We start from the raw sequence: 27,083 nt of genomic DNA on the forward strand, positions 1-27,083 counted from the left end.
GCGGTGCTCATCCCCATCTCCAAGCCGTAGAGCCAGAGTTTGTCCGTAGACAGTTTCTGTGGTCATGTGGCAGTGCAACTAGACATGGAACACCATCACCTTCCAACCATGGTGGTCCCTATTTACCTATTCACATTTGCATGCTTTCGAACTGCTAGGTTGGCAGGAGCTGGGACAAGTGACGGGAGCTCACTCTGTCGCGTGGATTTAATCTTATGACAGCTGATTTTCTGGCCTTGCAGCACAGAGGCTTCTGCGGTTTAACCCACAGCGCCACCACGTCCCATACTAAGTATGTAGATGCATACAAAAGAAATAATATAACTTGCTGCAGCTAATTCATAAGATGCTAAGTATGAGCCAAATGCATGCTAGGTGCTCAGTTGGGCACATAACCAAACATCTCATCAATTAATTATGGGCACCTCCATGTTGCTCTTGCATGTGCATAAATATGCAATAGGATTCTGGCCATTATTGTATTAATCATTTATGACTTATTGCACTTTTTCTCCAGTGAGCTCAAGGTGGCATATGTGGCCCTCCTTTCCACAGCTTGATCCTCACAACAAATCTATGAGATAAGTAAGGCTTAGAGTTTGTGACTGCTCCGACCTCATCCAGTGAATTTCATGGCCAGGTAAGGATTTGAGCCCAAGTCTCTTAAGTCACAGCCAGCACTGAAACCATACTGGCTCTCAATCTAATAATAATTAATTATAATAATTAATTATAATAATTAATAAAATTGTAATTAATAAAATAAATCAAAAAATTATAAATTTATAAAAATTGATACTTATTATAATCATAAAAGGGCTGCTGGAATACAATCCCCCATTTAATCATCATCATCATCCTCTTAACATTTAGCTTTTATAAACACAATGGCATTGGGAATTTGCTGTAGAACCGGCAATAATAATAAAATCTAATTTCACTGAGTGTTATTTTAGGCTTTGATGGCCATCATAAGCTACAACAACAATACTGATTCACTGTTATGCCATTCTTTCAACACGCAGCCATATGCTGTTGATGGGGCTCCAGCCTTTCAGTTTGAAAGCCAACTCCCTCTCCAACATGTGATAATTAGCTGTATATCAGACTTATCCACCATATGTTGCAACTAATGAAGCAAAATTACTGATCGCTCAAAAAGGACAAGAAGGAAAGCTCCAGGGCTGTCATAATAAGCAGTCTTCCTAATGTAGATTTCCAGTATGAGCTGCTTCGTCTTACAGAATTACCAGCAGTGAATAAAAACTGCTGCTTGTATAGCTCTTTGTGGAAAATGCTGTAATCAGAAAATGTCCTGTGGAGAAAAGCCTAAGAACAAAATGACTGTCTCTTTTTAAAAAATCCAAAACGCATGACACAGCAGCCTAGCTTCTCTCCACTTTTTCTTTTTTCAAGTGCCATCAAGTCAATTCTGACTTATGGTGACCCTATTCAGGATTTTCCTGTAGGAGATACCCAGAAGTGGTTTGTCCTTCCCTTCTTCCAGGTGCCCTGGGACCCCCCTGCACCTTGCCTGAGGCCACGCAGGCTGGCTCTTCTCACAGGAAGCGCAGTGGGGGAATCAAACTCCCAACTTTTGGCTTTGCAGCCAGATACCTAAACCACTGATGTTAAGTCAGCCTAACATACTTATCCCTCTTGAAAATCCTCTATACATACAGGTTGTTCTTCCTGCTGCCCCCTTGGAATAGCATGGCCAGTTTACATATCACTAAAGGTAAACCCACTTCTGAGTACTCTCTACCTAGAAAACCCATGAAAAGGATCAGCGTACATCAGAACTCACTTGACAGCACACGATTACAGTATATAAAAACAGAAGACACACATCACCAAGAAAAAGGATAAAGAAGATGCCTATTTAAACACACACGTGTTTAAAGTTCATGTGCAAGGTGCAAAGTTAGAAATCATTTCTATAAGTATTTAAAGAAGAACTACAGCACACTTGAGTGGGGATGACATTGACTGGGTGATCTGTCTGCCTGCTGAGCCTCCTGTTTATGTGCTGCTAACACTGGGTTGCAAAATCCCTGATCTCCTTTTATACTGTACTTCTTTTCTCTTTAAATGAGATATGGACTGGACACTTCTTCTAATGGAAGACATGTTCAAATGGGAGCCTGTCCTCTAACAGTCTTTCTAAATGGAGGAGTGTTACCTTTAAAAGAGATCATACGGCCACCCTATTTTGACGCATCAGTCCTGCTAGGATTGACAGGAGAGACACACCTTTGCCCTGATTTTATGGAGGTGGGTTTTGTTGTTGTTGTTCTCATTGTTGTTGTTTTTCTTTACGAAAATGGATATTTGTTATGAAAATCTAACACGTACTGAACACTTGGGGTTACTTCTCTTAAAACATCTAAGACCCCTATTAAGATTGTTCAGTTAAAACCACTCAAGACATGTGTCCTGGAAGCTTTCACTTGCTAGATGTTTTGACTTAACATCACAAGTTAGCCCTACTCAGCATGCCACTGGGGAGTTATAGTCTAAAACATCCAGAAAGACAAAGTTTCCCCACCTCTACCAGAGAAGGAAGCTTTCTGTCATTGCCTTGCATGCTATGTGCCCGTTTCCCTCTTTATTCTTTGTATCTTCATCCTTAATCTCAGTAAAGTTTACTCTGGAATGTGGGATTGTACAACTAACAACTCGATCTTCCCGTGTGTGCCAGACCACATATGGAAATTGCAAGCTTTGAACAAGGGACAATAGAGAAAAAACAGGCTGAACCTGCTCACTGGGGAGTTAGAATTCGCTGGGAATTACTGTTCTCCATGAAAAACTAAGTTGCAACTTCTGGACTTCCTTTCACCATGTTTTAGAGAGAATTAAGAAAAGGTTAAAAATGCAAGTTAAAGTCTTGTTGACCAATCATGATCCAAATCTACAGGACAGCTTCCATATTTGTCTTTCAAAATAATCCACTTAATTCTCTCTCTCAATTTAAAAGGAAAATCACTGCAGAATGTTAATCCAATACTAAACCCACCAAAAGTTCTCTCTGTAAATAAACTCCTCTTAAGAAAGCATGGGAAAAAATTTAGACTACAGCTCCCAGAATGTCCCACCAGCAGAGCTGGAGGCTATGCTGATGGGAGGAGGTTCTGGGAGTTACAGTCCACATACACACACCTCCATTTCTCCAAGCCCTGTTTTTTATACAATATGAAATTATTGACTCATAAGAACCTCTTACTAAATAGTTGGCTATACAAGTCAAAAATGGAGGACATTAGTAACTTCTGACCCAAAGCTACAAAGAAGATTAATAGACAAAACAATTGTGTAATAGCAGCTCAAGAGGATAAGTATTAATAGGCTGCAACGCCTGATCAGCCTCATTCCCATTGCTTCTCATGCTCAGTGACTTAGATGTTTTTAGAAGACAACAGGGGAACAGTCTAGCCAAAATGGAAGGGAGTGCATCAGGGTCTTGCATATTTTATCACTGGTGCACTCAGAACAAAATACTAGAGTCCCACACTGATATGAGCAGATAAACAGGTTTGATTTACTTAGAGATGTAAAATTTCTGGAAATTTCCAATTTTTTCCATAAACAAATGCTCCCCTTTTTTTGAAAAAAAATTGAAATTTTTGGAAATTTTACATCTCTAGATTTACCACAGTTTAAATACCCAAGACTCTTTGAACACTTAAACTGACCCTATAAGGTCTCTAAATCCAGAGTCTAAAGTGACTTTGGAGCATTGCTGGGTTTCATTAAGTACTCTTCATCAAGAGTTGTAGGACATGACCGTCTCTAGCAGCAAAAGAAACAAACCATCTTCCAGTGTTTTACAGGATCTTAAGGAGAACAGTTCTGTTGTGCTAAAAGATGTTATTGAATTGATGGTAGCGAATGCATGTCGTGTGTAACTGGTGTAATTGTACACATGTACATTTATTCATTTATTTAATACTTTATTTAATATAAATGGTCTGAAAATATTAAATGAAGAGGTTTGTGTGTGTTTTTACAATTACACCAATGTACATGCAATCAGTCTGGTCAGGTTACAGGCAAAGGAGAAACGTACAATGCAAAATCATAATAAAATAATGAAATGAAAGCATAAAAACATTGCAACATGTAACAAAGTCAAAATAAATACAGCAATTGGGATAAAACTTTGGCAACATCTCAAAGCATCACAACAACTCTTAAAATATGTGGTACCTCTCTGCCTTTCCTCCAATGAACTCAAGGCAATATGAAAGGCCACCCTCGTCTTTACTTTACGGTACAACAGCCCTGTGAGGTAGATCAGGCTAAGTGAAGTTCATGGCAGAATGGAAGATTGAACCCAGCTCTCATGCCTTCCTGGCCAGCACTATAACCATTATACCACACTATTTTTAAAACAATATGGTGAAGAAAAAAGTGTACATCTAGTGTAAAAAATACCATATTGTATTAGGGAAATCTGCCTCGGAAAGACATGGTTGGCTACACCACCACTTAATATAATGAGGGCTCTAAACAGTGGTGTCGTACGCCAGTGAACTGTCATGGTTATTATGCTTCTTTTCTACAAACATAAGCTTTATTTCCGTTGTCCTAAATGCTCTGCCTTGCATTTCACTGCAATTTGAGCCACATGCTTATAGAATTCTGCCCCTCCCCCACTGAGTGTGTGTGCACTTGTGTTTGTTAACCCAGGATAACACACAACGAATCTGACGAAGTGGATTAGAGTCCCCAGCAGTCATCATCAAGTTGCATTTTAGTCTTTAAGGTACCACATTGCTGTGTTGCATTTTCAAAAATTAATGTGAGGGTCCCCCCCCTTGTGAATAGGATTGATAGAATTATCTGGGCTGCAGCTTAGCAGGGTTTAGCCCCATAACCTATCTTCTACACTAGAGATCATGTGCCCTCCAATACTGTAGTTTACAAATTAAAACTGGAACACATGTGTTGGTAATACCTGTTTTTAAATCAATGACTGTTATTTAAAGCTCTCCCTGTACTGACATTGTTGGACGCTGTACACGATACTCACTTACTCTACTATAGCCTGTGTTCCACTTGCATCTTAAGCAGAGCTAGCTAATAAACTGACCACAACAGTTTTACTTGTGAAAAAGCAAACTGAAGAGTTTTAATCACACAGCCATCTACATTATAGGTATCACCATATGCCTTCAGTTCATATCATAGTATAAGATGATAATAGGGAGAGTACTGGATTTCTACTGGAGTTCAAAAGTCCCATTTGCTACAATTCTCATTGGCTGGCCTTAGGTCATTTGCTGTTTATTGTACAACCTAACTTACTGCACAGGTTGTTGATGCTGGGGGGGGGTCACATACCCCGATTTCACAACCAGTTACACAAAGGAAAGAGAGCCTGCTTGTGTAGCTGCTCTTATGTAATCAATAAAGGAATAATATTCTGGACACAATAAATCTGTATATGTAACACTCTCTGGTGCTGTGCGGCTGTATATTTTAAATCAGTACTGCAACACAAATTTTACAACCACCCAAAAATGTTTGTTTTAAATAACGAACAACACCAGGGATATAAACACAGCCTAAAACCAAATGCTATTGTTTGTATACCCCTGAGTTATTTTCACCAACACCAAAGTAGGAGTTGCTTGAAGAAACAATGAAGACTGCAAATGTCTCTTTGAAATGAAATAGAAACAAATTCCAGATATATTTATCCACCCAGATAGGAGATCCACAACACAAGGGAAATGTCTCCAATTATAGTCTTTAAAACCCTTAAATATAATGAAAACCCATAAGATCACTACATGTATTCATTCTTCCAGTGCCCCTCCTACACAAACATAATATTACTACCTAAACCAAGGTGGTAAGGTCTTTATCCTTCTCCAGGGGAACAGCAGGTCCTGCTCTCCAGCAATCCTGTTCTCAAGTGAAATCTTGACAGCCCCTTCCTAGGATTTCCCCACTGATTGTGCTGACCGAAATACACCATAGCGGTCATGTTAAACACTCTGTATAATTTGTTAATAATATTACACACTGGCAAGGCCCCTGTGACACAGAAAGTTTGACCTCTTCTAAGTGGAGATGGGCAACAATCCTTTCCTTGCAGCAAATAACATCCAGGGTCTAATAGCGCATCTTGAAAAAAGACAGAAGAAGAATCTGGGCCTTTTAAAAAAAAAAAAACACCAGGAAAGGAAGAACTGCTATTTTAATTTGTGTGGTGAGCTGCCTTGGGCCTTTACTGAGAGAAAAGTGGGATATCAATTTGATCGATAAATGCGTAAATAATAGTCCTATTGTAAACAAAAGAGAAGTGCTTCTCTCAGACTTAAAGATACAATCAATGGATAAACACAGCTAGAATTATTTACAGTTATTTGTATTTTGAGAGGGCGTCAGGCACAAATGCTCGTTTCCTCTTTAATGTGCCTGTCTGTCTATCTGGTTCCCTCTTCGCTGCTCTTCTGGGGGCCTCCCCAGAGCTCCATGGAGTGCCTTTGACTTAGAGCCTGTGTGATGTGTCACTAATGGATCAGCTGAGGCCCCTAGAATTCCTTGACAGGCGTCCCCCCCTCCTCTCCCCCATCTCTCGTCCTCCCTGCTGTGCTGAGGCCGCCTCAGAGAAGGAAAAGAGCATCTTTTCAGCTTAGTTCTTGTCGGGGCGGATGGGTAGGGAGGGGGAGAGAAGGGGGGATGGAGATGAACAAAAGCAACCCTTGTCAGGAAGAGACAGGAATACGTATGTCTGTAAGGGATCCCTATGCTTCATTTGAATTGTGGAAGAAAAGGTTGGATGGGAGGATCCATATCCTTCAGCTGCTTTTCTGCAAGGCTAGCACTAATATCAGGTAGAAGGAAGGAGCTGCCTTTATAATATATATAAGGCAGCATGACATACAATATAGTAACATGATATAACAATCATATAATATATGTCATGTTGCCGTATATATGTTATATAGAATAAAATAGTTGGTATGTTGGTTAAAAATCCTATTGGGATTTTACCCCAGCATCACACATACAGCATAGTGTTTGCATATATGTTTCCTTAAATTAAGAAATGACTGTAGACATTAACTGATGCACACTGACTCACATGATTAAGTACACAGCAGATAATGTCTACAATGATTTCTTGAGGCAATTTGCTTCCAAACATTACACTGTATGCATTATGCTTGGAGTGTAACGAACAGGATGTTAGCCAATATGTAGTACATAGGTAAGGCAGCAAAATATATAATGTGCATTATAAAACAGCATGAGGTGGCTGCCTTAGGCAGCAGATTTTGTATATCAAGAAAGGGCAGCAGACATTTATACAATGCATTGGAAACAAGTCTCTGGGAAGTTCTACCAGACGCCAAAATAACTTTGACTAATATTGACTAAAGTCCATCTTTACATTTCTGACTTAAGCTCGGTCTGTGAAGTTTAGATGAAACCCTATTTCTCAAAAAACCTCATAACTTTCAGTCCATTCCTAACTGGCAAATTAAAAAATCTCAACATTCTAAATCTTTATTTGCCAGTTAGGAATGAATTTAAATTACAAATTTTCTTATGCTAAGCCATAATCTTGCCTTGCCAGCAGTCTGCAGTCAAGACAATACATCTTACTTTGTGGTGGCTGCCATTTGCTTCCCTTCCTGTTCCCAAATTTATACCATCTTTGTTTTATGCAGAGTTAAGAACTCAACATTTGTCTTGCTTGTAACTTTCTAGTGATTTGATAAATCTATCAATTAACCCGGAACTTTATATGGATGGATCACATGGCTACTTTTTCTGCTTGATTGCTTTTTTGATAATACAGTGGTGACTCGCTAGACAGTTACCCCGCATGACAGTTTTTCGCTAGACATTGACTTTTTGCAATCGCTATAGCGATTCGCAAAACAGTGATTCCTATGGGGGAATTTCGCTGGACAATGTTTGGTCCCTGCTTCGCAAACCAATTTTCGCTAGACACCAATTTTGACAGCTCCGTCTGTGCTCACAAAACAGGTGTTTTCAGGACCTAAGCTTCGCAAGACAGGTATTTAAACAGCTGATCGGCGGTTTGCAAAGCGGCTTTCCTATGACTGATCTTCACTAGACAAAGATATTCTTCCCCATTGGAACACATTAAACAGGTTTCAATGCATTCCAATGGGGAAATGCCTTTCGCTAGAAGATGATTTCGCTAAACAGCGATTTCAGTGGAACGGATTATCATCGTCCAGCCAGGCACCACTGTGTACGTATATAGGTTGAATTCTGAAGTGGCAGAGTTTTGGGCAAACCCTTCTACACTGAGATTTAAGGTCACTGTACCTGAGCTGTGCAAGAACCTCTTTATCATTATCCAGATGTGATTACTGGGAAATTAACAAAAGCAAATAGTGATAACAATATTAAGTTTCTTTTAGATACAAATTTGCTTAGCTGCCTTTGAATTCTTTATTGAGTTACAGGAACTATGCGAATATCAGTCCAGTTAAGTAGTCACGAGACAATGAAAGCAAGACAATGAAAGCAAAAAGGAAACCATCTTACTTTCTTAATGCAACACCCCAATGCACCCCAAAATGCAAACTGGGAGCATCTCATGATGATGGAAGATATAGTCCATCACATCTGTAAGACCCCAGATTGGAGAAAGTTGTGATACAGGAACAAATGTCAATATATTGTATCATATAACATTCACAGGTTTCAAGTAATCAATACCGTAATGTTAACATAGTAGACCTTCATTCTTTGATATATGTATTTTAAGATATATATATATTTTAAGTCTCATCTTTTATCCTTGGTCTTTGTATGGTGTTTTTGAAGTCCAGTAATAACCAGACTGTTTTTCAGAATAACAATAGGAAAATTAACTGCTGCTTTTCACTCTGTGAATCGCCTTGCCACTTACTGCTGGCTTCTTATCAATGAAATATAGCCAGGGAGACAAAATATGTTGCTATCACTCTCTCACACACAGTACTAGTCTAACCCCTGCTGCAACCCCTACTGAGATCTGATTGGTGTCACTATCCTCAAACCACTAAGAGCTAACCATGGTAATTTAAAGATCTGTGAATGTGGCAGAAGCTGTCATTTCGAAATCAAAGCTAGAAGTCTCTCTTTTAAAACACTAGTTCTGGAATGGACACACTCTGGTCAGGATGGTGACAGTTCTATGGCAGCACGAGAACACCACTCTGTTGTCCAATAAATTATGCTTCTGCATATTACATGTTCTTAGTAGCAGCTATGGTAGATGAACGGTGATTATTCTCCTTAGAAAAGCAGACTGTGAAAAATGTTACTCAATTTACCGCCAAGATCCAGGACATTTCAGCAAACCCAAAATTTGATTCCACAGGGCAGTTATCCTATACAGTGGTGCCTCACTAGACGATGATAATCCGTTCCACTGAAATCGCTGTTTAGCTAAATCATTGTCTAGCGAAAAGCATTTCCCCATTGGAATGCATTGAAACCTGTTTAATGCGTTCCAATGGGGAAGAATCGTCGTTGTCTAGCGAAGATCGGCCATAGGAAAGCCGCTTTGCGAACCGCCAATCAGCTGTTCAAATACCTGTCTTGCGAAGCTTGGGTCCCGAAAACACCCGTTTTGTGAGCACAGAGGGAGCTGTCAAAATCGTCGTCTAGCGGAAATTGGTTTGCGAAGCAGGGACCAAACATTGTCCAGCGAAATTCCCCCATAGGAATCACTGTTAAAGTCAATGTCTAGCGAAAAAACTGTCATGCGGGGTAACTGTCTAGCGAGGCACCACTGTACATACCTAACAGCAACAACAGTATGCCTTCAAGTCAATTCAGACTTACGGTGACTCTTTTCAAGATTTTCTAGGTAGACAGTACTTAGAAGTAGTTCACTCTTCTGTTCTTCTGGGGGCATCCTGAGACCGTGCAGCTTGCCCAAAGCCATACAGGCTGGCTCTTCTGGGATGCACAGTGGAAATTAAATTCTCACCTTCTGGCTCTGCAGCCAGAAACCTAACTCACCGATACATACCCACTTGGAACCAAATGGGGATAGGAATGCATTGAAGAACTTCTATACTAACATCGCCATCATCATCAACTCTTCTACTTCTGCTGGGTTTTTTAAAATATTCCTAAGTAACTCTTTGAAGAAGAAAAATGTTCCCTTAGGGAGGCCAAAAATGTGAGCAATTGTCACTTGATCTGGTAAGCAGTGATTGTTCTTGCCTATTTATAATGTAATGCAGTGATATTTTCCCTAACTCTTACATCAAAGCAAAACTCCACCTTATTCATGTCCCTTACAAATTAGGATATTAAGCTTTAGTAGTGAAGGATAAATAGTTCAGGTCTGAAATCATAATCAGACCAACTTCACTCCACCCTAGTTGTAACTAGGATGTGGTGACTGGGTATTACTGTAGGGTAGCAAAATTTACATAGCACCAAAATAAAGAGGGGAATCTTTTGGTGAGTGTTAGGAAAATAAACAACAACACTTCCAGTCCTAGTCAGTCTCCCTTTTGTTGTTGAAACTTTACAGTTTCCCTTTCTTGGGGACCACAGCACATTCTCCACCTCCTTTTTCATGGGTGGGGTGAGCGGGCTTGTGCTGTTGCCTCAAGGCAATGTGAGTGAAAAATGGGTACCAAAACAACCTGGGTACCAATATGTCTAATTACCTCTTTGCACCAGCCGTGCAACAGTCAATCCTGACCTCTATTATAGTCTCTTTTCAGCACCCTCTGTTTATACCTGGACAGAACTGTTAAAAATACAGAAATATTCAGACGGCAAAACAACGTTCCAAAAATCAGTACTTGAACTTTTTCCAATGGTGGCAAGTAAAATGCCAGTCTTTTACTCTACTTAGCATATATCATAGGAACTTTTTGAAATGTCAGATTGGGAGGCTGATGTTTTGTGTACCTGCCTGATGCCCACCCAATGAATGAACAAATGCCCAGTTGGCAGCAATTAAGAGTTCAAGTAATCAATAAGCAAACGCAGCATGGAAAATTCAGAATGCAGAGATCAAGTAAGGGAGTTTTTTGTATTAGAAACTGGTTAATGCATAAATATACCACATATTGAAAAGACACACATTGTACAGAACATCAATCTGCATAAAACTGCTAATGCTAATTTATATGCATTCGTTAGAAATCCACAATTGTTAAAACAATTTAAACAGAATTACAGTACATCTCAGCTGAAGGGGTGAAGACTGCAACTAGATGATCCGAGTACCTGCTCATTTCACTCCCCATATACTCACTATGGATGGTGAATTCCAAGGTCTTTGTATCATCCTTTTACAATCATGTACAGACTAGATGGGCCTTCAAATAGATGACATGTTCCAAAAGAGGGTTGTTCTCTAGAACAAGTGGTCACCTAATGAAATCTAGTCCACGACATCAACCCTTTTCAGAGTCTCAAGCATCTTAACTTGAAAGTTCTCTGCTTATGATTTTGTAGAACTGTTGTTGTTCAGGGAAATTGTGATGGATGGACCATTAGTCTTGACTAAGTATTAAGTCGATATTATGCACCTATATTACCAAAGGCAGCTATTGATTCTTCCCAGTTGGTAGGAACATAGCCCGTTCAGAACAGGAAAAAGTCAGACAAGTAAAACAGGACTAAGGAACATTTTGTCTTGCAGATGCTTTGAACTACCCCTAGTTCATTATAGTTAGCCTTGCTGGCTGTAAATAAGGGGGCTGAAATCCAAAACATCTGGACAGCCATAGGTTCCTCATCCTACAGTAATGAATACACAGCAGAACTTTCCTTTCTTTTTTTCCTAAATATTTGTTGTGGAGTGGAAGACAAATGAAGTTATTGTCACAAGCACAGTGAAGTTATTGTCACAAGTAGAAGGCCACTGCAGGCTAGATGTGAACAGGAAGACTGGGAAATGCAGAATTTAAGACTAAAGGATTTCTTACATGTTGGGGGGAAAGAGAGAATAAATGTCATAAACCTGAAATCCATATTTATGCACCACCTGCAAAATCTGGACAAAAGTCACTCAGCAAAGCAAAGAGGTCAAAATCATTTGCAGCACAATAAATACCCCCCTTTCTCACCACTTTGATAAGAAAATGTCCCAGAGCAAGTTTCAAACAAGTTTCTGCATTTCGTTTTTGTTCCAGTCCATAATATTGTGAGGCACTTCCTGGTGATTCAAGCAGCTTCATCAGGAAGCAGCAGTAATCATTCACTTAGCATTTATATAGCTCTTCAAATGTTCAAATTACTCCTCACACCTGATTTTGTGGAAAATCCTTATGAAAAAGAACCATGGATGGTACTTTAATGTTATTATCTCCCTTCTCCAGATGGTGGGTTGAAGCTGAAAGTGGCTTGCTTAGAATCAGCGCTCAAAATACTGGGGCAGAGTGGGGAATAGAAGGGCCCTTAATGAAATTCTCAAGCACAACCTCCGATTTGTCCCAATTTAAGCCAAATCTCTCTCCCTCTCACACATATACTGCCTTCAAGACACAGTAACGAAGAGCTTAAAGAGAAGAGCCCAGCCCTACTCTGGTTTTCTTGAAATTCAAGCACCCAAGATCGTGAACCTAGAATGCTAAAGCTAAGGGTCAGTTTCCCAGTTACTTATTCATATTTTTATGTTGTTGTTTTTTTAACATTGTGCCTTCAGTAAATGCAACAAAGAACTAGAGTTTTTCAAAATCAGATTTTGGTGTACCCTATAAATTGTATCTGAATGAAGGGTTCCCCCCTTTTTTGTGAATGATAGCTCCCCAAAGCCACCACCCATGGTGGGGAAATTTTCATGCTCTGATCATACCACAATAAATGAGTGACTGTCCTATTTAAGCTTTACATTTCCTTTGCACAATACTCTTTCAGGTGAGATGACCTCAGGTGAGACTTACAAATAGGGATCAGCATGTAAACTTTGACCAAATCTTTTAGCCATGGCCAGATCATATAGCCAGATATTGGGGGTTATTAGACCATACAAAGAGGTTTTATTAGCATATTTATTTTTTAATTAAACCCATTTTTCATTTAATAATAGACGATTATAGCAGCCATTATAGCATATAGCTATAGGCCAAATTTTGTTCTCAGATGTTTGTAGCCGTTATTATGTGCCATCAAGTCAGAGCTCACTTCTGGCAACCCTAATAGGGCTTTCAAGGTAAGTGAGATATTTAAGGAGCGGTTTTATCAGTTTCACACAGCCTGTGAGTTTCCATGGGTGAGCAGTGATTCAAACCCTGGCCTCCTAAGACGTAGACTGTCACTCTGTCCACTACACAAAACTGGATATCACACCACGCTGGGTATGAGATGTAGGTGCATACAAAAGCAAAGTGTGCTGCTTATATATCACAAATATTATTTAGCTCTTTATTAAGTTTACTGACTGAGCTCTGTGTAGAACTGCTGCTCAGAGGAAAAAAAATGGGTCTACGAGCATTATGTTGGACCTGGAGGAAGATAAACGGAGTAGACAAAACAATGCTGACTTACAGGGCATTTTTTCCAGCTGACCAGATTACATTTTTTTCAGCTGACTAGAGAAAGACCTGGTGTGTATTTTCCAGGTAACGGTGGGGGAATGGTAGACATTGAATAGCTCTTGTAACATAGCACTAACAAAGGTCGTCCGTATTTGAAGCAGAGGCAAGATTCGGGGCACTTTGCGATTTCTCGTTCAATCTGATACCTATTACGTTACACTAGGAACAAGTGCATTTCAATCAAGTACCATGAGCATCCCAGATACTCCTGTGCTATTGCTCCTTGACAAGCCAACAACAGTGCGGGGCAGGAGGGTGGGAACACCTCAGTGCTAAAGAAATCCCATTTTTTCAACTCATCTCTTTCCTGCTGGAATCGAGAACCAGCACATGTCGCTGGTGATGTGAAGCCATGGGGTGGAACAATGGGCAGAGAAACAGCCCAGCTGCATTTTCCCATCTTCTCTTCTCTTTCTTTTCTTTCTCCAAACCTTTATTGGCATAAATACAGCTGGGATTACAACAATAAGCACAACAGGTTATAACTTGGAAGTTAATTTGAGAATCTCAAGCAGAAAAATAGCAACAGCTTCAGTGATACGGGAGGAAGAATCATTCAGAAAAATCTCAGGGGTGTTCGACAGGGAAGATAACCAGGGTTCTAGTAGTGCCTTACGAATGGAGAAATGAACTGGGCAGGAAAACAGTATATGATCAAGTGTATCCGGAACCAAATGGCAGAACAGGCATAATCGGTCCTCTTTAGGAATATTTGCAAATCGACCGGCATGGTTCGCTGAGGGAAAAATGTTAAATCGGGCTAACATAAATGCTCTTCTTGACCTGGGGTTGATAAGTGAGGAAAAATAATTTGGATGTTTGTAGCCGTTATTATGTGCCATCAAGTCAGAGCTCACTTCTGGCAACCCTAATAGGGCTTTCAAGGTAAGTGAGATATTTAAGGAGCGGTTTTATCAGTTTCACACAGCCTGTGAGTTTCCATGGGTGAGCAGTGATTCAAACCCTGGCCTCCTAAGACGTAGACTGTCACTCTGTCCACTACACAAAACTGGATATCACACCATGCTGGGTATGAGATGTAGGTGCATACAAAAGCAAAGCGTGCTGCTTATATATCACAAACATTATTTAGCTCTTTATTAAGTTTACTGACTGAGCTCTGTGTAGAACCGCTGCTCAGAGAAAAAAAATGGGTCTACGAGCATTATGCTGGATCTGGAGGAAGATAAACGGAGTAGACAAAACAATGCTGACTTACAGGGCATTTTTTCCAGCTGACCAGATTACATTTTTTTCAGCTGACCAGAGAAAGACCTGGTGTGTATTTTCCAGGTAATGGTGGGGGAGTGGTAGACAGTGAATAGCTCTTGTAACGTAGCACTAACAAAGGTCGTCCGTATTTGAAGCAGAGGCAAGATTCGGGGCACTTTGCGATTTCTCGTTCAATCTGATACCTATTACGTTACACTAGGAACAAGTGCATTTCAATCAAGTACCATGAGCATCCCAGATACTCCTGTGCTATTGCTCCTTGACAAGCCAACAACAGTGCGGGGCAGGAGGGTGGGAACACCTCAGTGCTAAAGAAATCTCATTTTTTCAACTCATCTCTTTCCTGCTGGAATCGAGAACCAGCACATGTCGCTGGTGATGTGAAGCCATGGGGTGGAACAATGGGCAGAGAAACAGCCCAGCTGCATTTTCCCATCTTCTCTTCTCCAGATCTACATGTAGATTGGTAAGTTTCCATCTCCCTTCTCAGACTGACTGACCAGTGAGTTTCAGAGCTCAGACCCAGGGTCTTAAATTTGGATCGCCCAAGTCCCAGTCAACACTACAATTGCTACAGCACCGAAACTCTCAACAGTATCTCCTTCCTACAGGGAGCAAGATAAATACCTATTCCCAAATCTGAAATTAGTCCTACTAATGGTTATACATTTGTGCTCTCCAAACACAATTTTTCTATACATTTTTGCAAACACAAATTCACCTTATCATATTATACAGTACTCTTCATATGATCAAAGGGGGAAGGGATGATAGGGAATTATGTAACAAATGGCCTGAGAGAAGTAGGCCTCAGAGACAGAATTAGAATTCAGCAGTTCCCAGTTCTTTGACCTGTATTTTGATCAAACACACACTTCAAACCACCTTTGTTTTCAGATCATACTTTGATCAGTTTACAGTTTCCCCTGAGCTTGTAACTTCATCTGGCAATGAAATGCAAGCACACCACTGATGCGATTTTCAGAGGTGGTAATCTCTGAACTTTAGAGTTGTCAAATGGGAAGATTAAATTTGAAGGACATTATGGTATTGGGTGGCTTGTTGTATTATGGCTCCAAGATACTCTGAAATGGAAGGTGTTAATTCTGCTTAGAAGGGTCCAGTATTTTGGAATATTCGTTTGCAACATTTCTCTTTCAAAACAAAGAGCATCCCTAAAAGCAATAGACCTGGCTGGATGTTTTTAAGAGCAAACTAAAGACCTGGCTCTTTAGGAAGGTTTTCCCTCCTGACATCACCTAATGACTTTCCCATTTTGAATTATATTGTTACTGCTGTTAATTATATTGGTTTTGCTTTTATGTCTTATTGTTAGCTGCCCAGAGTAGACTTTAGTCTAGATGGGCAGGGCATGTAAAATAAATAAACAAACAAACAAGGCCCCTCAAGTCTCCCTGTCTTCTCTCATCATAGCTGCAAACTGTACAATAGCTGTGGGGGTTTGATTAAAAACTCACTTCTAGTGTTATACATCTCTGTTGTACAGTGGTGCCTCGCAAGACGAATTTAATTCGTTCCGTGGTTAATGTTCTCTTGCAAAAAATTCGTCTTGCGAAATGCATTTTCCCATAGGAATGCACTGAAATCTAATTAATGCGTTCCTATGGGCAAAAAAAGTCAGAACATAGTCAAATTTGGTTTACAGATGGTTTATTAAGTACTCTTTAAAGCCGTATATATTGTGCAGATGATTTTTTAAAATTCAATCAAAAACTGTAACTTTTTAAACATCATAGAAAAACATTTAAAAATCAGCAAACAGGAGACAGGAACAAAAAACTGAAAACATTCATCTTGCGAAGCACGGCCATAGGAACATTTGTCTTGTGAGTCATCAACCCCATTGCCAAAGCCATTTGTCTTGCGAGTTTTTGGTCCTGCGAGGCATTTGTCTTGCGAGGCACCACTGCAATCCAAAATATTTGGAAAAAAACTCATCTTGAATCAAGGCTCACTAGATTTATAAAAGACTTGCTCCTGATAGAAATGAAAACGACTAGAACTAGCTACCACAATGCCACTGAACAGCACATTTTGTACTGGCCTGAAAGAAGTGTATAGATCTGGGCTCTTAGATCACATCCTGCAAGACGTAACCACCTCTGCAACCAGACAAAACACAAGCAAAGCACAAAATGCATCCCAAAGTCTTTTGTGACATCAGGAGTTTGAGGATGGACAGGAAAAAGTCTCAAAGCAAGCCTAGCAGAATAAATCAGCAAAACAAATAAACCAAATCAAAAGATTTGGCATAGATACCTAAGAGAAAGAGGAAAATATTTACACAGTACGAATATAGTACTGTAAAAAATACTGAAGATTCCTTCTTTTAAAATATGCTTTTATCTTGGAATAGGTATAGAAAAATATTTTCCCCATCAATTTCTCTACTGTATCTGGTAGCTGAATTGGAGAAATTCCCAGCAAATTTGAAAAGAAGGATTGAGAATTTCTTAAGAAAAAACCAAGTTATTAGGATTAAAAAAATTGGTTAGATAAAATGGAAAATGGAGAGCAAATAAAAGAAGAGGTAGGAATAGTTAGAATATCATGTTTTAATTTTATACAACTAGAGCAGTGGAGAAAGGATTGAATAAAAAGTAATAGGGTCTCCATAGAAGGGGGAAGAAATGGCTGTACAGTAACTCCCAAACTGTCCAGGTGATAGGGAGCACCAAGAGCAGTCAGAAGGAAAAGGGTGGCCTCTGAGGAAATTTGTGAGGATTTTCAACACAAAACGAAGTGAAAGGTTATGAGAAGGCTTCTCAGCTAGGTCATGTGAAAGGCAGGGAACACTGACAAAGTGAAGTTGTCTGGAATCTTGATTCAACAGATAAAACCACCAGGTAGAAGAAAGTCAATTGCACATTAGAGAATACAGGACACAACACATTTTTTCAAATTTCCTCATACGTGTGTTTGTGTTTTGTGTGTGTGTGTGTGTGTCTGTGTGTTTGTGTTTGTGTGTGTGAGAGAGAAAATTAAAAAGTGGGTCAAAGGAAAAAAGATTTCTGGAGCATACGATGTGCACTCCCTTTAAAAGACTCTCCCTCTATCTTTGGTGCAAGAGAGGATTCATCACTTGGGCCAATGTCCTAATGAGCTTCCACTGAGTGCAAAGTCTCACTGGGATTGTATCATGTTGCCTGTGCAAGCATGGCTGTTGTACAAGTAATGATCTTGAAGAAAAGCTGCCTTTGTGCATGTGGCATGATCCTGCTATATTAACCTGCTGCAACTGTCTGCTCATGGAAGCCCAACAAAGTAATGACTCGGAACCTTCTAGCCAGGCTACACTTTGTGCTCCAATCTTTGCACAAAGCACTGGGATGATTTTCAACAGCAAGACTCACTGAAAGGAATGGGAGCTGTGCACCAGCATCTAGTATTACAGACAGGAGGATCATGTTGTCAGAAACCACCATCCGTCTCCTTGAATGAGAAACAGGTTAATACTAACTACAGTTTTAGATGTTCCAATGGATGTATGTCTTTCATGAACACATCTACCAGTAATATGGAATGAACACAAAGCCAAGTAATTAAGAAACAAAAGAGCAAATCTGCAGGCTGTCTTCTGGTACAACATTTAGATTGAGTCTATTTAAGATTAAAAAACTATGTAGCACTGTCAACACAACCAGATCCTCTAGTGCAGTGGTCACCAACCTTGGGCCTCCAGATGTTCTTGGACTTCAACTCCCAGAAATTCTGGCCAGCAGAGGTAGTGGTGAAGGCTTCTGGGAGTTGTAGTCCAAGAGCATCTGGAGGCCCAAGGTTGGTGACCACTGCTCTAGTGCACTGGTTCACAACTTTGGGTAACCCAGGTGCTCTTGGCATGCAACTCCCAGAAGCCTTCACCATTAGCTGTACTGGCAGGCTTTCTGGGAACTGCAGCCCTGGGTTAACCAAGGTTGGGAACCACTGCTCTAATTGGCTTCCAACAATGGCAGTACTATCAAACTAAAAACAAAGGAAGAAGCCCTTCCAAGAAGGAAATACTTATTTGAATGGCAGCTTGGAATTACTTTTGCTGTTCTCCCAAAAGACTTGCTGCACCACCTACTCCTACATCAACTGTATTAATCCATATTGGTCCAAATCAATTGGTTCAGGTGTTATTAGGTGAATTTATACAGAGACTGTGAGCATCTGGTTGCACGCAAGATCAGACAGAAATACTGCCGCCGCCACCAGAAATTGCTGGCCGCTACAAATTTCAGCTACCAATTCTGCCACACTAGACACAAATCTGGGCCTCAACAAGACTTAAAGAAATTCATTCTGGCTACTGTTTTCAGGAACTTTCTGCAATTTTTAATTTATTTATTTGTTTGTTTGTTTTGGCAATTATTCTTTTGGGCCGTCAAACAACCCAAAATTATAGCTGAAACCCAGCCAGTCATATTTATATATTTATGTTGTAGGGGGTTTCTGTATTTCCTTTCCATTTAATAAAAATGATGATGAACAGTCAGAATTCAGACATGTGATTTACTATTTGACATGGGCACCTCTAGGCAACTGCAAAATCATCCAGTGATGGAGGGGAATTCCAGACTTCAGCTATGAGCAAGCCACAAGTGACTTTCCAATGATTTGCTCAATTCCAGTTGTTTCCATGTCAGAACAGCATTATACTGAATTTGTAATTTTGGTACAGTTGAACAAGTGCCACTGTAAGCCTTACAATAGCTTATAGATTAACAAAGCTACCACAATTAGTTTATGTAAGATGCCACTTTTTTGTTTTTGCTGCAATATGTCAACTTTATCGGATTCAGGAGCCAATTTTATGCCCTCAAGAGTCTCAGAGAGGACACAAGGAAGGAAGGAAGGAAGGAAGGAAGGAAGGAAGGAAGGAAGGAAGGAAGGAAGGAAGGAAGGAAGGAAGGAAGGAAGGAAGGAAGGAAGGAAGGACATATGTAGCTGAACTTCTACTTCTAATTTTGAAAAAATGAGTGGGGAAAGTTATTTAATTGTTCAGGTTTTTGTTTTTTGCAGGACAACCTGATTAAAAGGTAAATTGCTACTCCTGGAGGCTTTTGTCTTTTAATGAAGAAAACTTTTATTGCTTATTTATTTTTCATTGTTTGGACAGACAACCACAAAAACAGGCTTAGGGGTGCCTCCCAAGGTTGCACTTTGCCCAGCCACAATAAACCAAAACAGCTACCCGTCTTGAAAACTGAACAAACAGTCTGTAACATGCTATGGAACGGGTATGTAGAACTTTCCAACCAAGACCTGTTTTTGTGTGGTCCAATCAACCCGGGATCGGGGGAGGGGGGGAACAACCAATTTATATTTCTTGTTTCCTAAGCTGCTTCTTCAAAGGATGAGGTTTAGCGGACATTCATATTTCTTTAATCAGTGAGATGTGTGCAGTCCTGCTCAGCCATTAACTTGACTGCAGGATTTTGAGCATTGTCATATACGAAGGAACCATGCCATGCTCTGCTTCTGCTGTGTAGTTTGCTCATTTCGGTGTAGGCATGGAGGCTTCCCTTTGGATGTGATGGGGAAGCGTGAAACAGGGCCCCAAGAATGGTGCTTGTTTCCTGCTGCCAATTCCTAGTCCTCAAACTAGCTCACAGTTTACATGACAGATTTTAATAGCCAAGATGGACAGGTGAGATTTACACTTCCAAGGAACAATCGATGCTCTATTCACAGAATTGTTCAGGGCTGAAAATGTGAATCATACTCCGGCTAGTCAGTTTGATGTCATAGGTACCCGACATGCCCTAACTTCTCCCATCAGAATGAGGAAGAGCCGATCTCATGGACAATAGCATAGGGTGAGGGGAAACTGTAGTTTGAACATCTAGAGGGCCAAATATTCTTGATCCCTATTCTAGGTGGGGAAAAACCTAGGTGACATGTTGTAATTATAGCAGTGATTAGATTTCCAAACCAAGTGCTAACCCAACATTCACCCCAGATTAAGTATGGAGCACAGATATTCCATTCAGTTCAATGGCTTTACTTTTGCTGCAGTTACCACTGGATTTAGCTTCAAGTAGTTCTGAAGTTCAGCAGATATGAATTACTTTTGTGAGCACTGGCCACTCCCTAAACGTCTTACAACTGAAAGAGATGCTTCAGTGTATCACTTTCACTTGCATTTCAACCATCCTGAAAAGACAATGGAAAATGTAATCTGCCACAGGATCTCCTCCCATAATGCAGTCCTCTATATGCTGCTGGACTGCAGTTCCAGTCATCCCTCCCTATTGGTCATGTCAACTAAGGCTTATAGGTGTAGCAATCCACAACACCTAGCCTCTATACCAGTGGTTCCCAATCTTGTGTAACCCAGGTGTTCTTGGATTGCAGTTCCCAGAAACTCGAGCCAGCATAGCTAGTGGTGAAGGCTTCTGGGAATTGCAGTCCAAGAAAAACTGGGTTACCCAAGAATGAGAACCACTGTTCTAGGTGAACACCATCCTGCTCAGGTGCGACAGTGTTTCTGCTTCAAGAGACTATCATCCAATATCAACTCATGGATTTAGGAGGTTTTTGGGCATGGCACCCCTTTTGCTTCTCCTTATCCCTTTATTCTCCGTGACTGTGCTTGATTTTCTTGGCTAACAGTAAACAAAGGCCAGGCAAATGGGGAATTTATTTAATTCTATTTTGTCTCTCCTTTCTCCTCCTAAAGAACCAAGGCAGCCCCTTTTTTGAAATGGTGACACTATTAGAACATCTGTCAAACTTTGGACCTTTGTAAACGCTCTGCCTTACCAACCTCTGGAGGCCACTCTGCAATCTCCCCAGAGATAATACTTAGAAATAAAGCCAATTCACACTTAGATCTCTGAATCAGCTGATCGAGTCATTGACTGGGAGGTATAATTGAATCAGCCCTTGGTGTTAGGAATCCATTTTTACTTTGGAAAGAGAACAATGGTAGCAGACTGCAACGAGCCCTATGCAATGGACAGAATAAAAATGAGAGGTATTCAAGAGAATGCTGCCATACATGTATTGATCTTTAAGGTGCTATAAGACCCATTGTACTCATTCAAAAGGGTCATATTTAAAACATACACATTCCCAGTTTCTCATATGGTGGATAGGTCAGTTGACTACAGACGAGAAGCAAACTGTTAGTTCAGAACAGGCAAAGGAAAGTTATCAGTGCTCATGTAAGGAAAAGTGCAGGAATATCGGTGACAAACTGCTGCTCATTAACAAGGGGTTGGTTTTGTTCCTGAGTACATACAGTACCTGGTTGGGACATTGGGTGTGTGCCCAGGAACACAACCCACATACTGTTAATGCACAACAATTTGCAACTAAGATTTACACAGCTTCTCTCGGATAAACCCAAACCAGCAATAAGATTCTAGCGAATTAACGGGACAGTTCTGTACGATCTTTCATTGGAGACCTGGTTGTGGGGAAAGGGAAGACAACAGAAAAATAAAACAGTTAAATTAAAGTTTCAAGATGGAGACGGAAAGGTTAAAAAGAAAAGAAAAAAACCAAGAGACTGTTATTCCCCAACCTAATGCTATCTAAATGTGTTGGGCTAGAACTCCTATAATTTCCAGCCAGCCATTGACATCATGTTCAAGAAGGAGAAATTAGGCGAACTCATGAATAACAGATATACCAGCAGCTATTTAACCATATGATAGCTAAGAGAAACATCCATGTTCAGAGGCAGTATACCAGTGAACACCAGATGCTCCAGCTAGGGATAGGCAGCAGGAGAGGGCTGTTGTCATCAAACCAAGCTTGTCAGGAGCTGCGAAGTAGTCAATGTGAAAAACGCAATGCTAAACTAGCTGGATTAAGCCAAAGGCACATCAACACATCACACATTCACATTCACTGCATGGATGGGCACATACATTTCAGAGAAGGCACATTTATTAGGATCCAGGTTTACCTGAAACAAGGACTGTCACAAGATGCCTCCACCCAATTTTGGCCAGTTTCCTCCTTCCTGTATACCCCTCCCCATCACTGGATCCCCTTCTAGAGTGTCTGTAACCTTTGGTGTTTGTTTTATGAGCTGTGACTCTGCACCCAAATCACTGTTAACATTCTTAGCATTCAGCTAAGCATGTTGCAAATCCTCAGACTGCTTTATGGACACCAGCGGCTTCTAGAGCAGAGGCTTTTATCATGCAACTGCCCAGCCTCATTCACAAAAAATTCATGGGGAAGCCAGACAATTGTCCACTTGTAACTCTCTCTGATACTTCTTTCCTCTTTTTAAAAAAAGGGATGGGGAGGAAAAAATACTTCATAAAGGAAAAGAAAGAAGCGCTACCCAGTGCCATTTTACAGATAGTGCCAGGAGCTGTCTGTTGGGAAGCACCCATACTTCCTGTAAACATTTGAAGCAACTTCCCAAGGTAAAATGAGAAGTGCCTTGCCCAAGGTCATATGGTGAGCTTGTGGCAGAGGTGAGATTGAGCCGGGAGCCTCATCGTCTCTGCAGTAGGCATGCCATTTCAACTCTTTGCAGAGAAATCAAGCTTGCATTTGAGAAAGCAGGAAACACACTTCTGTGCCACAAACTGGACGCCCCAACACCACACATGATAGAAAAAAGATCAGACTCCTTCTTTCCTCTTCACCTCCCACCCCCGCGATCCGGTTCTCTAGGCAACAGTGTCTTAAGCCTTGACGATGGTGACACGATCCACCAGCACAGGGAGCGCTGGGAGAGTGAACTGTACCGGTTTGCTCTTTTCTTCGATAGGCCACTGAAGACTTCATTACGCTCCCAACCTCGGATTCTTGCAATTTTTCAGAATGGCGCGCGCGCACGCACAGAACACCGGCTTTTTGCCCTCCCTCCCTCCCTCCTTGCTCACGTCTTGCCGGGAGGGACTGCCCAACCTCCGCGGCTGGAAGAATGACACAGAAAAAAAAATCTCTCTCCGTGACAAAGAAGTGGATTATATATTACGTGACCTCCGCGGGCTTCAAAACACAAAGCACCAGAAGTTCCAAGGCAAAGACAGCCCCATTTTCTCCTTAATTAAAGAGCTTCCCCATTTTCCAGGAGATTAAATCCTACTCCCAGTATTTAAGGCGTGACCAGGTTAAGAGAGAGAGAGAGACAGGGAGAGGAAGAGGGCACGGGGGAGTAGGCGTGATCCTAGATGATACGACAGCGTAAAGACACACACACGCACACACACCGTAAAGTTCTCTTGCAAATGAACATTTCCCCCGCCAGTTAAAGAAACAAAAACAAAAGACGACAGATTGGAAAAACCATCGGGGCGAGTGCGATTAATATTTCATATTTTGGCCCAGATACAGCAGATTGCCCTGCTTCGCCTCCAGTCCCCTCCCTTCTGCCCTGGTTTCTTTTCCCCAGCGATTTGATCCTACATGTAACCCCCCAGGAGGGAGCGGGCCGGGGATGGAAGGGGCCGGTGGGCGGGAGTCTTGAATTATGCAGAGAGTCCCGCATCAGGACCTATGAACCAGGCGCCGGATCATAACAAAAGAAAGTGAATCAGAACCGAGTCGCGCGCATCGGTGCTCGCAGACCTTTTTCTCGCCTTCCTAGCGGACGGCTCCAACCTTTCACACGCAGACACACGTACCGAGCACGAGCAACAACATCCCTACTAAACACGGCAACCGCAATAAACACATCTTGTTTGGGGCAATACCTTTCTTTGCCTCCTTTTGGTGAGGGAGGAGGGGGGATAAAAAGCCCCCGGAGATGCACCTAATCTGTGCTATTCACAGGGGATCGCTGTCATTTAAAAGAAAGAAGTGGGGGTGGGGAGAAGCAGCAATAACACTTGGCACCTCTGCCGCTTGGAGTTTCAAACCCGATTACCCTCTTCTCCTCCTTCAAGGAACAGGATGTTAACAAAGCTCGCTTAGTCAATTGCAAGCAAGGGTTAGTCAATTTCACGTTGAGGCGGGCGCAGGCAGGCAGACACCCGACCCGATACATTAACAAATCTACAGTCCAGCATCTCTCTCCCACCGACCCCCACCCCAATGCATATACAGCACCCATCCGGCAGCGATTGATTGCCTACCTTTATTATTTCCTCCCGTCTCCAAGTCTCCCGGAAAGAAGAGACGCGATCCTCGCACGGAGACGTCTCCCTTCCTTTTGCTCCTCTCCCCGTCCCCGGAACAGCCGGCGAGTCGCCAAAGCAGCGCCGAAATCAGCGGCCGGCTCAGCTGCAAGAACCCCCGGTCCTGAATCCGGGAGGCAAAGACGGACGCCGGAGCCCAGGAGGCGAGACGCTGGCCAGCTGATTCATTCAGAAGCCCGGCTTGCCCCTGGCGTGGAAAGCGGGGGAAGGACCGGAGAAGGGCCGGAGCGAGCGGGCGAGAGAGCGCGCCGAGCCAGGGCGCCCGCTTTGTGTGTGTGGAGCGGAGCAGGATGCGCGGAGGTGCCTCTCGCTCCCCCCGCCCCTCCGACGGGGTGAGGGAGGGTGTCCTTAACCCCGGCGCCGCTTGATTACACCCTCCCGAGCCCTTTTCCCAGCACGAAGGCGAGAGCGAGATCAGCGATGAGCCGGAGAGACGACGGATGGTCACTTGGAGCGATTTCGAGAAGTGAGCTCAGCTGCCCAGACGCCGCCTCCTCTCGCTCCTCAAGAGTCAGTCAGCCCTGGGATGCAAGCAGCCGGGCGCGAGAAGCCCTCCGACGGCAGAGCCCCCGGAACTCTCCTCCCCTGGAGGGCCGCTCGCCGGGGCATCCAGCGCTTCGCCTTCCCCTTCTAGGGCCGCGCTCCTCGCCGCCGATGCCTCCTATTATTTCATTTACAACTGTTTTCCCTTCTCCTCTCCCCTCCCCCTTCCAAAAAAGGAATATGGCAGGAGGACCGGAAGAAAGGAGGGGAAGAAATCCCACTTCCTCCACCACCTCCACCCCTGATTTAATTTTTCTTTTTTTTTTCCGCCCTCCTTTTTTGGACGCGGGGGTCAGCGCGCGAAGACCAGGGACAATGAAGGCGCCACGCGCGCCCGGCGTGGACTCGGAGCGAGGGCGTGACGTCCTTGTGAGCACAGCCGTGACGTCCGCCAGCGGCGAAGTGACGTCTCGAGTGCGCTCTGCTCGGCTCCCAGCTGGCTGAGGGAGGAGGCGTCTGGAGGGAAACGATGGCCTTGTTCCGATCCTATCCAGGACGTCTTGCTCGGGGTAGCGCGGCGCTTAAAGAGTAACGCACGCGATCCTTTTCGCCTTAAAGACGGTGCGCGGCTTTCTTGCCTAATCCCACCTTCCCTTCGATTCTCAGCGCGCAAAGTTTCCGCGCGATTTGCACCCGTATAAACGAAGTGCCCGTAGCCGGCTGCAGCTTTTTCAAGCCGACTCCACCTCGCCTGCGTTTAGTTGGATGTAAATTTCCGTAATAACAGGGTTTTTACTCTTTGCCCAGGTCAAACTCCCAAGGAGTTGCAGACCAGGATCGTATGCACCTTGGTTCAGAAATATTTAAATCCCGCCGAGTCGAATGGAGTTTGCCTTTGGAGAGCAGGTGTGGTATTGGTTAGTGAATAGGGTGCTAGGCTAAGATTTAAGAATCTTGGATTCCAATCCTAGCTTGGCTATGGGAACTCACTGATGTGTACAGTAGGACCCCCTTATCTCTGGGATCAGTATCCGCTGATTCACTTATCCACAGTTTGAAAATACAGTATTAAAAGAAAACTCCCCAAAATGTTTCTAATATGGAGTTACCAGAACTAGCCACTAGAGAGAGCAAGAGACCATAGTGGCTAGAGAAATATATTTCTACGATGTCGTTACTAGAATTGGACACTAGACAGAGCCAGAGACCATGGTTCTAATATTTTCAGCTGTATGTTTTATATTGTTTTGTAAGCCACCCAGAGTAGTGGCATGCTCACTAAATTGGTGGAGTATAAATTTAAACAGACAAACAAAAAATGCTCTATATGATGCTTGTTATTATAGTAGTGTTTGCATAATCTGCTTTTTTCAGCATCTGCAGGGGAGGGGCTTGGAACTGATTGCCTGCAGATATGGGGGCCGGGTGTGTGTGTGTCCTACTATATGTGTGTGCCAGCCACAAACCAGTCTTTGGCCACCTCACATACCTTGAAAACCCTGCTATAGTCACCATCTGTGGCAAGCAACTTGACTGCAGATAGCAGTGATGATGTACGATAATAATGTGTTTATTTATAAGCAGTGCTCTTTCTTAACAGATCAGTGATCTTCTGTGTGACTTCAAAATGAACAAGAGGAATTGCTTATTTCTAAGCAGCTTTATTTTTTAACAAAACCTTGCATTTGGAAAGTTGACA

General features: G+C 42.1%; 1 protein-coding gene across 4 annotated transcripts in view; it reads right to left on the reverse strand.

Annotated features, from left to right (window-relative positions):
- SRC (SRC proto-oncogene, non-receptor tyrosine kinase) overlaps window positions 1-25,812 on the reverse strand; it is a 109,774-nt gene extending 83,962 nt beyond the window's left edge. For all 4 annotated transcript variants that reach the window (XM_020789231.3, XM_078392594.1, XM_020789229.3 and 1 more), the window contains exon 1: window positions 24,839-25,812. The gene's annotated coding sequence lies outside the window, so the exon portion shown is untranslated. The remainder of the gene's footprint in view (window positions 1-24,838) is intronic.
- Between the last annotated feature and the right edge of the window lie 1,271 nt (window positions 25,813-27,083).

Source organism: Pogona vitticeps, chromosome 4 (assembly GCF_051106095.1).
Source record: "Pogona vitticeps strain Pit_001003342236 chromosome 4, PviZW2.1, whole genome shotgun sequence".
In the NCBI taxonomy this organism is placed as follows: Eukaryota; Metazoa; Chordata; class Lepidosauria; order Squamata; family Agamidae; genus Pogona; species Pogona vitticeps.